Here is a 13144-nt window from a genome sequence, read left to right as displayed (position 1 = left end):
CAGGTGTGAGGTGGAATCTAACAAGATCAATTCCATAGTGTGGTGTTCTTACAGACCTAGTGGTGAAGAAATGCATCACCAAATAGAAAAGATGAGCATGAAAAGAGTAATCATCATGGGATACTTTAATTATATAAATATTGATTGGATAGCAGTAGAATCTGATGAGAAGAATGAAAATTCATTTATTGAGCTGTTGTGGGACAACTTCCTCAAGCAGCATGTGATAGAAGGAACTCAAGGTCAAAGAGTGTTAAATTTGATTATAGTGTCAGAGGGCGTTTCAGTTAAAGACATAATTATTCTGCCTCTGGTTGGTGATAGTGATCATGCAGCACTCACTTGGGAAGTGACTCTGTTTATGAATGTTACATGCTGGACTACAAAGCAGGAAATAATGACCAATAGAGGTGTATAATAAGTTCAATGGAATGGGATTGTTGCTGTATGGGAAGCATTTAAACATTACTTGAATGATGCAATATCAGGATGTATCCTGAGATTTCAAAGAATAAATAAGGTAGGAGTCAAATGGATGTGTAATCTTATTAAGCAAGAGATTCATAAGAAAAGGATGATGCGGAAGGAATACCTTGTGCATAAGGATGATGTCCATTATGAAAATTATAAGCAGCAAGCTAGAATAGTCACAAGTCTTGTATGCAAATCAAAGGATGAATATGAAAAGAAACTGGCTCTGCGTGCTAAAGACAACCCACAAGAATTCTATCGATATGCTGCAAGTAAAAGAAAGAATGAAAGAATAACTCTTCTAAATAGGTGTGAGGGTTACAGATGAAAAAGAGGTTCATCTGATAAGTGCCCATTTTGTTAAAAGCTATCCACCTGATGTCCACAACATTGAGCTCACTGCATGAAGCAACTCAGTTGTATGAAGAGGAGGTATTAGAGCTGTTACACAAACTGAATAAGAATTCAACAATAGGGACTGATGGGATATCAACACATGCGAAAAGAGTGTTCTGCTGAACTGGCTATTCCTTTGACCAGGCTATTTAATGAGTCTCAGAACAGGGAAGATTCTGCTGGAATGGAAAGCATGTATGGTAATTCCATTTCACAAGAGTGGTGCAAAGACCAATGTATCCAACTATCGACCAATTAGTATCTCAGGTGTGGTGGTGAAGATTTTGGAAAAATTGATTAGTGCTTGCATTCAAAAATGGGTTGACAGTGAATCTCTACTTTGCAACGAGCAACATGGGTTTACTAAGGGAGGGTTATCTTCAAAAATTATGGAAATAACTACCATTTGGAGTATACACATATACTCCAGATGTTTTTTAGTTTTATGAGGTTTAAAAGTGTTATTAAGATTATAAATGGTGTAGAATTCTATTAATTTTTTCTGATAACCCTTTAATGTATGGGATAGCTATGGTTTTATTGTAATCTATATTATTTTTTGATGAAGTTTTATGAAGAATTTTAATAATAGTATTTTTGCTATAGCCATTATTTATAAACGTATTGTAAACATATTCAACTCCTCTAAGGATCCTCTCCCAACATTCACCTGGAGTTTATTGTATTAGTTCCGCTTGTAACTTACCTTATTGGAGAAACTGGATGTATAATCCCTATCCAGGGGGGAAAAAAAAAAAAAAAAAAACATTCAATTTAATAATTTTGGTAAAGCAGGCCCTCTCAGACCATGCTCTTAACACTACACCAAATTGATTGGAAAAGTACTTGTTCCTTACATCATACAAAAACCTAGTATTAACAGAAATTTAAAGAAGCCTGTGAAATTTTGATTAACCGACCTAATCTTAATAATAATGGTGGCCTAAAAATCTCAAGAATTTGGATGGTACACATTCAGTCCACTTAATTTAAGTTTTCCAGCAAACCCTCACTCTAAGCAATTTTTCAGCTTTTATTGGCTACCATCCATACTTGTTTGTTCTAATTTATATGTATAGTTATATAAGTACAATTCTTTTTTTTGTGTGTGAACATGTAGCTCTCTAGCTTAATGTAATTTTATTTTATAACCTAATAGATAATAACAGGACTCTAGCTTTGATGTAGTAAGGTTTTTTTTTTTTTTCACCAGAGGTCAGGGTTAACAAGCTGCACTATAATCTACATACCATGTAGACTGTAGTGCAGCTTGTGTCTTGTAATATGTGTATACTCAGATGATGACCTTAATGTGAAGGTCCAAACATCGAGCGATTATTTTGGTTTATATTAAACTGAATTTTGACTCTAACATGGTAGTTTCCATAATTTTTGAAGATTTATTCTGATCATCATGTAAGCAGGAAGGAAAGAGAAGGTCATGTTTTAGCAACTTGCTCACATTCTTTAGCAATGTTACCATTGAACTAGATAAGGGAATGGATACACCATGATACTTTTGGACTTTGCTAAGGCTTTTGACAGAACACAGCATGGTAGACTGTTGCATATATTGAAGAGTATGGGTTTGGATTATAGAATATTAGCATGAATAAGAGGATTGCTGACTGACAGATATCAAAAAGTGGTATGTGGGGATGTGAGTCTGCAAGATTTAAGGTTACAAGTGGCATACCACAAGGATCAGTGCTTGGTATACTGTTATTCAATGTGTACATGAATGATATTGGGAAGGATTTGACAAGCGACATACAGCTATTTGCTAATGATGCAAAAATAGGAAGGGTAATCTGGAATGCTGCTGATATGCAGTACTTGCAGAATAATTTGAATAGGCTGGAATTGTGGGCATGGGAAAATGGATATCAGTTCAATGTCAGTAAATGTAAAGTCATTCGCTTTGGTGTGATTAGATATCCATTGTTGTATTATATTGGTGGTAATATGCTAGAAGAAACTGATGAGGCTAGGGATCTTGGAGTTTTAGTAGATATAAAGTTCAGGACCATGTAGCAAAGATTGCAAATAGAACTCAAAAGATAATTGCAATGCTGACATGTAAAGATAAGGATGCCATTTTGCTTCTTTACAAGGCCTTGATAAGATCCCACTTGGACTATTGTGCACAGGTCTGGTCTCCTGTTTTCTGTTGTGATTCTGATATATTGGAGAGAATGTTAAAAATGATATCAAGATTGTGGAATACTGATAATGAAGACAGATTGAGCATTTGTAGACTGCAGACACTAGCAAACAGGAGAAAGAGGGGTAACATGATTGAGACTTACAAACTTCTGAAAGCTCATACAGGATTTCGATTGTTGGAATTTTTCAGTTTATGGAGGCTGGGGAAAGGACAAGAGGCATCGTTGGAGGCTGAGAATGAATGTTGCTAAGAAAGGGGTAAGAGCTAGATTTTTCTCTCATAGGCTGGTGCATGATTGAAATGGATTGCTGTTGGATGTTGTGAGTACAAGCAGTGTGAATAAATTCAAGAATAAGTATGATAGCTGGTGCATGTAGTATGTGGCCTCTCTCTCGATGAGTCTCTGACTTCCAGGAGGTCTGTCTTAATAATAATAATGGGTTTTGATCATATCGTGATTATTATTTTGATTATATTATATCCCCCTCCTTTCCATTCTTTGGGAATAAAATGAATATGGGCTATCTCCCAAACTGGAAGGTACCACAGAAGGGGAATCATGAGGATTAGAACACGTTTTGGTATCCAGACACTAGTCAAGATTCTTAGGATGTTTTTGTGGTAAAAGATCAGCAGGAGCTACAGTGATGTTTGATATGGTAGAGTATGATATAGACCAGTGCTTCCCAAACTTATGGATGCCAAGGCCCCCTTTGGAAAAATTAAAATATTTCATGGCCCCCATCGGAAAAAAAAATCATAATATAGACATATTCCTGAAATTACTTCAGGTGCAAGCTTTGTTTGCTTACACTTGGATAAAGGATTAAACGAAGAATATAATTTCAAACATCACATGTAAAGATAAGGAAGTCATTTTGCCTCTTTATAAGGCCTTGATACTCCACTTGGGCTACTAATTTGCAGATTTGTCTCCTGAGTTCCAAGGGGATGAAGCTATGGAGGGGGATACAGAGGAGGGCTGCAAGGATGATATCAGGATTATGGAAAGTAGATTATAAGCATAAATTGAGAGTATGCAGACTGCTGCTGGTAAATAGGAAAAAGAGGGATAATGTAACAGAAGCAGTCCACCTACTCCATGAATTCTTTTCTCAATATATGGATTGGAAGAGATAAACCAACAACCAAAGCCACCTTACTCCCTAGACTTGTCCCCATTAATTTTTTTTTTCCTATGTGGGACATCTTAAAATGGAAATTTGCTCTCTAAACTATTGTTGTTAGAATAACAGGTACGATTAGTGCTATAAGTCAAACCTAACTGCAGAATGTGTTCAGAACACTTCAAAATCGTGATATGATTTGTATCCAAAATGATAGTGGATATGGTGAAAGTTAATATTCCTACAGTTAAATATGCTTAATCTTGAATAAATTCCCTGTTTTGTTTTGCACATTGTTTGTATCTTATATAGAAGTGAAGTTATTAAAAATTCGAACTGCAAAAGGACTTTATAGACACTGTATTATTACTATTATTATTACAGACTTTCAGGGAATTAAGGACTCATTGAGGGAGGTCATACATCATTCACACCAGCTGCTACACCTTCTCTTAAATTAATTTATGCTGAATGCATTTGCCACTTCAACAGGTAAACTGTTCCACTCACTCACTCATTCACTGCACTGCTCTCTGTGAGAAAAAGTTCTCTCTCATAATTTTCTTAACTGCACACAAAACTTTTATAGATGTCCCTTGTCCTCTTTTCACCTTCCATATAATTAAAATCAGCACCTCTGTCATATCATCCCTCTTTCTACTGTTTACCAGCAGCAGTCCTTATTTCAAAACTTATTGTTTTCTTATTAAAATAAAGTGCCAAATGGCTTCAGTTGGGCTATGCAAAATTACATAAGCAAAAATGGATATTAGATCCAGCATTATTTCAAAGGTAAATGTAGAAACTATGAAAGCTTCATAAGTTGACCAAAGAGTTTTCAGGAATACATTCCGCAACAGTTGTTACAATGGAAATTTGATAAGGTTTCACTGGCCTGACAGTGTTTCGAACTGGTTGGGTCTCTTCAGAGACTAGGCAGAAACCTTAAGACAGCAAAGGCTTATTGTTTTCTGTCCCCAAATGTGGAAATTATGGCTGTTAACCTTGCTGCTGATGTGAAATGTTGTTTTATCATTAAACAATAAATTGTCACTAAATGTGATGTTATTTTTCACTTCATGATTAAAATGAGAACAGAATGCTAATCTTGCAGTAATCTTCTTTCAACAATATTTGATTGACTTGAGTCATGTATGTTCACTGATGTAATTTGGTTTTTTTGGAATTTTGTGCAAACTTTTACTCTAGGAATACTTAGTTCTAGTTTAGCCTATCTTGCTGATTTTCATGGACAATTTGTAATATCAGGTAACAGTCTCATTTTTTATCCTTGTTTTTCCAGTTCATGGCTTACCATTAATGAAACCAGTCTGTAATTGAATTTCTGTGAGGCACTTGCTTGTTGTAATGAGTCCCAAATTTTCTTCTGATACAGACTTCTAGCCAGAGAATACAATTACTTTTTTTTTTCAGGCTTTATTATCTGACAAATAAAAGAAAGAAATTAGAACAAATGAATCCTTAGCAATTTTATTGAATCTCTTGAATAAATTCCCTGTTGCATTTTGCAGATCGTTTATATCTTGTATAGGAGCTTTAAAAATTTATATTGTGCAAGGACTTTGGTAGACATCCTGTATAATATAGTTTTATTATTAATATTATATTGCTGTTAGTTTTAATAGTATTATCCCACTTCCTCCACTGCAGTAATACATTCTCGCTCCCAACTGGCATCACACTATCTCAAACTTCACTTGCTTGGGTGGTGGGGGTTTCAAGATAGTGATTGATCTCATAGTCTAAATCTTTTCTGATAAGCAGTAACATGCTCTCTTCTCTTTCCCTATTCAGGCTCTTTGACATTATAATTACCACTTTGATGTCAAGAATGCATTGATAAACTAAGATTTAGAAATCCCTGCAGTATATGGTGCCTGTCTCCATTTACAGTACAGACACCACAGCAAACACCACTATAATGAAATCATGTGTTATAATGAACTACAGAAAAGTACTGGCCTAGGTCCCATAAAACCATTGCTATTTTTAAGTTCCCTATTACAAACAATAACAGCTGAAAACGTTTTTGTAGGACATATAATACAAGAAAATTGGGAAACGTGACCAAAGAAAATCGTTTGAAATAAAACAAAGGAAATGATAGGAAATCATTCATTGAGAAGAACACAGGATTGGCAGAAAACTTTTCATGTTATATAGTTCCATGCCAAAGGATTGACAGGAACTATACATAAAGGACAAAAAATGACAATATGGAAAAATACAGATGCAAACAATAATAGGCATAATAAAAAAAAATAGAAGAGCATAAAATTATAAAAATCTAGAATTAACATTACATTAGCTTAATGTCACTTACTGAAATTATCATAATGAACTACTGTAAAAATTTAGGTTTATACAATTAAAATCAGAAATTTAGAGTTTACCTTATAGACTCTTCTAAATATCAAATGAGGTACTACCCAAAACAAACTTCATAACTTTTACATAAACTGCCACAGTATAAATGCTGCCTGCTTGGCCAAGTAGTTAGTGTATCCGCTCTCCAGCCAAACGGCTGCAGGTTCGAATCCCATCGTGGGCATGGATGTTTGATTGTCTGTGAAAATGCTAGTGGTGGGTGGTACATGGCGTTGGTGGAGATAAGAGCTGTAGAGTAGATGCCCTCCCTCGATGAGTCTTTGGACTCCCTGGAGGTGTCATGTAATAATAATAATATTATTATTATTATTATAATATTTATTTTATTTGTATTCAATACAGTTTATATTCAAGATTTTGCATTTGTAATCTTTTCTGTGTTTCTTATCAATACCTTTTGAAATGAAACTTGTATGAATAAGCATATAATTATTAATATTCATTAATCGCCGAAATATGCAAGAAGCAAAATTTGTGAACCAACACCAACATGTGATTTTTTTCCATTAAAATATAAAAAAGAACAAAAAAGAAATAATAAATAATAAAAATTAGATACGTTTCTTTTAAGATTAAAAAAATCTACTTAGTCTTAAAACATTTTAAATTTGTTTTCATTATTTCGTGGCCCCAAGGGGGCTGTGGCCCACAGTTTGGGAAGCGCTGTATATAGACTGTAAAAGAGTAGAAGAATGATGTCAACAGATTAGATATGACTTTTCTGCAGTAGTATTTATAACTAGGTGGTAGAGGTGAAAGAAATATTAGACAGAAATTGTGACTGACTACTTTCCATAGCAGAGCATCAGATTTATTTTTTAACCAACTGTTGCACTTCTTCCAGTTTCATGTTGCTTCAACATGAAACAACATGAAACTGGCTTATATTTTGTTGGATTTCAAACCAGCATCTTCATAGCACGTTACATGACAATGAGAGTGAATGAAACAATTCAAATTGTAACAGTGTCCCATCTCACCTGATCAGACATACTAGATCACTATATATTGATCAGGAAGCAACAATGCATACAACACAGATTGGTTCAGGATCAGCAACAGTGTGAGACAGAGATGTATTTTGTCCCTGTTCTCAACTTCTATGCTGAAATGATCATGAGGAAATTAGACATGAACTCATCCAATGTCAGAACGATCATAGGAAGAACTATAAACAACCTGGTAGAAAGAGAAGACCTGCTAAATTTGATTTTGAAAATTAAGAAAGTGAAAAAATGGGGCTGCACCCTAACATAAAGAAAACAAAGATCATGACAACAGCAGCTAGTGGAGAAGTGAAGTTTAAAAGCACTGACAAAGAAATGGAATCAGTTCAGAATTTCATCTTCCTTGGTTCAGAAATTGACCATGATGGCAGATCCACCCATGAAATCAAGTGTAAGATCATTCTGGGCTGTACTGCAATGGTCAGTATGAATAAGATCTGGAAAAACAAAGACGTCACTCTAAGTAACAAAAGTAGACTAGTCATAACTTGTCTTTCCCATAATGATGTATGGGTCCGAGAGCTGGACAGTAAAAAGGGCTGACAGAAGAAAAATCGATGCATTTGAAATGTGGTGCTGGTGGAAACTGTTACAAATGCCAGAGTGACAAAACCAGAGACATCACTGGAAGCTAAAATCACTAGACTATAATTAACTTACTTTGGCCAACTCACTAGCGAAGTCTATGATGTTGGGAATGGTCAGTAGAACCAGAAGAAAGGACAGATAAAGAGCATGCTGGCTCAACACCATTCAAGTGGATACCAACATGAACATCAAACAACCGAAAGGAGAAGTGCTTGAGAGGACAGCATGGAGAATACTTACCTATAAAGTCACCAAGAGTCAGACATGATTGAATGGTTGAATATCATTATCGCCAATGTTGTAAAAAAGAAGTATTACAGCTATATAGGAATTGATCTTAAGATAACTCTCCCAAATTTTAGAAAATTTAATGCAACCATACTTCTTCAGAGTCTGTGCAGTTAGCCTGGTGGCTTTGTGCTTTGCAACCATATGCCTGGGGAAGGAGTGTCCTAGGTTCGATTCCCGTTGACAGCGTGAGGAGCTTAAGGATCTTCCTCAGCCATAGCCAAGTTAGCTGGTCTTGGGCGTGGACAGCAGGGTTTTTTCCGCCAGTTTATCTGTGTTTTTCATTCCGCAAGCAGGCAAATCGGCTCCATGAACACACACGAATACAGTCAGGAATACTTAGAGGCATAGGGCTGACCATCTTATCCTTGTATTTCGATTATGAAATCCAAGTATGCTTGGAAGGTTATGAGCCTTAAAGGCTTGTTAAAGTCATTGGCATAGGGATACTTCTTCAGGTTAGGAGAATGCTTCATTGCCATGACTGACTTAAAAATAATCTTTCTAACCTGTAAGAACTCCTATAAAGTATATTCATTTTCTTCCATTTAATACTGAGTGAAAGGGGGGGGGGGTATCCAAAGTGTGGTCTGCCAGTCTGAACTTGCCGTAATATGGTAGCGAATGTATTTTTTTATGTTCTTCAAGGCATATCTTAACAGATCTTCCTCTCTGTCCATAGTAGGCCAAGTCACAATCACATGGAACTTCATACACTCCAGGATATGCCAAGAGATGTAGTTAATCCTTAGTAGAGCAGATCAGGGTTGCTAATTTAAGATGTGGTGTGAAGATTATATATATATTTTATTAGTACTTTGGCTATCTTTACAGATAGGGAATAGGAATAGTGGTGTTTTGTTCCTGTGTGTTTGAGGAGAAGTATGGCCCTCTTACTTCTCTTATAAAACAGATATAGTATTTTATCTGTTTTATAGTAGCCAGGACCATTGGCCAGGAAAGTATGGCGAAGATATTTAAGTTCAGGTTCAGTGGAAACAGCAGTGAATCATCTGAAAGCTGGTTGACTAATGTATCAAGAAAAGGCACCATGATGAATGTCTCCAGAGACACTCATCATAGGAAGTTCAACTGACAATATTTATCATATTGAATCTTTTTCTGCTTTGAAGTGAATTTTGGGATATTAATTGTTTTTAGGTGGGTAACAAAAGAATTCATTGGGCCAAATGTCAAACACATCATTAACAAAGCACAACCAACTAAGGGCTTGTGTGTAGCTGTAGGGTAAGTATTTTGCTTTCAAAGTGTTCCATGTAAATTCATGTATAGAAGCTTAAGTGCTGTGAAGACATAATGTTGGAGGTTTAATGGATTTTTTACAACACTCAGAAAGGATTAAAAAGAATTTAATACTTCCTATATTTCGTCCTAGTCACTAGGACATCTACGGGGATTACAAAAATAACTAATGTAACATAACACAAATATCATACAATACTAAGCCCAACCACGTGGGTGACACTAAAGTCCTATCTAGGTGGAGCGCCCTCTAAGGGCGGTTGTAGGTGGCCTGGAATATAAAGTAGGATCTCTGGTGATGAGTGTTTCCCAAATTTTCGGAAGCTTAATGCAACCGTATTTATTAAGATTTGGTTGATTTCTAAGAGCTGCTGCTGCTTCCAAGAATAGTTTCTCTTTCTTGAATTTGCTGTGATGGAGCATGGTGGTTTTCTTCCATGATACTCTGTGGGTGGTGTCCAAGACATGGTCAGCCAAGCCTGAATGACCATAGTTGTGTTTACAGATGTAAGACTTGTGTTCCTCTAGGCGGATGGATGCTGATCTGCCTTCTGTCCAAAGTACGCCAGCTTATAGGAACAGGGTACTTTGTAAACCCCAGGCAGAGAGAGAGGAGGGAGCTGATCTTTCGTAGAACGGATAAGGGTAGCAAGTTTGCGGTGGGACTTATATGCTGTGTGTAGGTTGTACTTTTTTAGAATCTTGGCTATTTTTTCGGATGTGCCACGGATGTAGGGTATGGTGATGACATTTTTAAATTCTTGTTGACGAGAAGGGCCGGGAATGGGAGTGGAACTGATTATTTTTTTGATACTGTGATCGCTGTAGCCATTGGAGAGTCATTGCCATATCTTCCAATTATTCAAATTTACTATGCATGCAGGTTACTTTACATGGCAAAGAAAAATCTACAAATAAACTGCTGCCATAGGTTCCCCCCCCCTTCTCCCTTTAACTTTTACATGGAACACTTTGAAAACAAAATACTTACCCCAACTACATACAAGCACTTTGTTAATGATGTGTTTGCCATTTGACTCGATGAATTCTTTTCTTACCACCTACAAACAACTAAATACCCCAAAATTCACTCCACAGCAGAAAACGATTCGGTATGATAAATATTGTCAGTTGAATAAACCTCCCACGATGAGTCTGCCAACTCCATGGAGAGTGTAATAATAACTATTTCACTTTTTAATGATACATTAGTCACCCAGCTTTCAGATGATTCATTATCTTTTTCCAATTATAGAAAACGAGCACATGCTGGAACACTTGCATCTAAACAACCACATCATTCAGCCCAACAGTATGGTATTTTTAAAGCACTTACACACAGGGCTAGGGCTATTTGTTCTAATGATGCAGCTATTTCCACGGAACTTAAATATCTTCACCGTATTTTCCTGGCCATAGCTGCAATTAGAAGATGACGAATTAGGAATTTTTATTATTATTATTATGGGCAACTCCAAGGAGTCTTTAGACTCATCGAGGGAGGCCCTAAACATCATGTCACGAACAACTATTCAACATTCACACAGTATCTATCATACTTTGCCTTAAACTCATTCACAGTCATGGCACCCACAACAGATTCTGACAGCTTATTCCCCTATGAATGGGGCCCTAGTTCTCCCACCACCAGTCCTGTTCTCAAAAATATCCTCTGAATTAATTCTATAGAAACCCTTCAGTAATTTGAATGTCTCAATCATATCACCCCTCTTCCGCCTATCAACCAATCTATAGACCTGCTATCATCTTGGTCACTCGCCTCTGGATCCTCTCCACTTCCTCCCCATCAAGAAGAAACCCTGGTGCCCAGATCTGGGCACAGTAGTCAAGATGGGGGTCCTATCAAGGCTCGATACAGAGGAACAATAACTTGCTTGTCTCTGCTCGTCAAAGTATTCTTCAGTAACCAAGTGATTTGATGAGCTGATTTAGCCACTTTTGCAATGTGCCCCCTAAACTTTAACTCCCTATCCACCAACACTCCCAAATTCCTGGCCTCGTCAATCTCCTGGAGTACAGTTCCACCAATGTGGTATACTGCTGCTAATCTTTTCATCCTAAAATGCATAACATTACACTTGGCCACATTAAATTTACATCCATTCTCCTTAGTCCAGTCTTCCAACCTATCCAAATCATTCTGCAAAAATTTGACATCATGTGCATTCACTATTGCTCTACCCAACTTTGCATCATCAGCAAACAAATGAACAGTTCCTCTCAGATCCTTTCCTATATCGTTAATGAACAAATTAAATAGTAATGGTCCAAGAACCCTGCGGCATATCACTAGTCACAGGCTGTCTTTTGGACTCTACTCCTGAATAAACTACTCTCTGATATCTCTCCATCAACCACCCTTCTATTCATCTCACCAACCTTATATCAACTTAGAATTTAGATATTTTGTCCATTACAGTTTGAATTATTTCATTTGCTCACTGTTGTTTGTTAACTACCCCATGCAATATGCTCTGAAGATGCTGATTTTGAAATTCAGCAAAATATTAGCCAGTTAATAAACATACTTTTTGTATAGTTGTTTGGTGTTAATACCATTAAAATAAGCTATGAATAACATTCAACATCAAAGTGTAGTCTGACCAATGCTTTATTCAGTGGACAACCACCTCCTTATCCTTACTTGCTAATGTATACTTTTTATTTATTTTTTTATGTATACTTCCTTATCTACCCATGATGCAAAATGTGCCTTCTTAACTTCAATCTATCAGCAGCCATTGTCAGCTATACCGATACAGTGCACAGCCTTATATTTCTGCACTCAGTGACTTTCAAATCTTCAGGAAGATTTGAAAGTCCATTTAAATCTTCCTGAATGGAATTAGCATTGCCAATAATCCTTCTAATTCTCCAGCCCTACAGTAACAGGTAACAATTAAAGATACCTCTTCCCAGTCAATCCACATGAATTATTATTAACAAATACAGCAGAGGTCCAAGAACAGAAACCTGGAGCACACTGCTGGTTATCTTCCTCTCTTTTTTTGAGATGCTACTCCATACATACATAACTTGCTAGTATCATTCAGAGAGAGCCAATATGCAATCCCATTCCCATCCTCTGCAGCTTATACACTAACATATCATGATGTAATATATTTAATGCTTTTACAAAGTCCAAGAATATCACTGTATATAAATCTCCTTTATCTAACACATTCATCACCTTATCATAAAATGCAAGTAGATTGCTAAAGCACGACTGTCATCTTTTATAAATTCATGCTAACCATCATAAAGAATTTTATGTCTATCAACCTGATCATGTATTCTATTCCTAACCAACTAGTCCGATCCTTTGACTACACAGATATACAGACTGTCTGTAATTAGAAACTTAAGTCCTAGAACCATGTTTGTAGAGTAGTACTATTTTGACTTCC

The 13144-nt window shown here is 36.3% G+C and overlaps 2 protein-coding genes across 4 annotated transcripts in view; one reads left to right on the top strand and one right to left on the bottom strand.

Moving 5' to 3' along the window:
* Positions 1 to 13144, bottom strand: part of MetRS-m (Methionyl-tRNA synthetase, mitochondrial) — a 392083-nt gene that overhangs the window by 25780 nt on the left and 353159 nt on the right. The window contains exon 13 of the transcript XR_016550239.1: positions 6576 to 6839. The gene's annotated coding sequence lies outside the window, so the exon portion shown is untranslated. The remainder of the gene's footprint in view (positions 1 to 6575; positions 6840 to 13144) is intronic.
* Positions 1 to 13144, top strand: part of LOC150094511 (uncharacterized) — a 632643-nt gene that overhangs the window by 594067 nt on the left and 25432 nt on the right. The gene's annotated exons all lie outside the window — the stretch shown is intronic.

The sequence above is a fragment of the Typopeltis vanoorti genome, chromosome 22 (genome assembly GCF_054136105.1).
Source record: "Typopeltis vanoorti isolate ZY-2024b chromosome 22, IOZ_Tvanoo_1.0, whole genome shotgun sequence".
NCBI classification, from domain to species: domain Eukaryota; kingdom Metazoa; phylum Arthropoda; class Arachnida; order Uropygi; family Thelyphonidae; genus Typopeltis; species Typopeltis vanoorti.
The sequence above is the reverse complement of the archived record's forward strand: the minus strand, read 5'-3'. Positions and strand labels throughout refer to the sequence as shown.